A 223-nucleotide genomic window follows, 5' to 3' on the forward strand; every position below is an offset into this window, starting at 1 on the left:
TGGCCCACCCCTGGCTCATGTATCGAGCATGACATGCTATGGAATGAAATAACCCTTTGGTCAGTTTGGGTCAGCTGTCTGGGCTGTGTCCCCAACACTCTTTGTAATGGGAAAGCTGGGAACATGGGTGCAATATCAGAAGCTAGAGGAGACCTTGAATTGGTGTAAGCACTCCACAGCACCAACAAACACCTTATTAGTGCTCTTCTCAGGGCAGATCCAA

This window comes from Eurypyga helias, unplaced genomic scaffold (genome assembly GCF_000690775.1).
Source record: "Eurypyga helias isolate BGI_N326 unplaced genomic scaffold, ASM69077v1 scaffold23293, whole genome shotgun sequence".
In the NCBI taxonomy this organism is placed as follows: Eukaryota; Metazoa; Chordata; class Aves; order Eurypygiformes; family Eurypygidae; genus Eurypyga; species Eurypyga helias.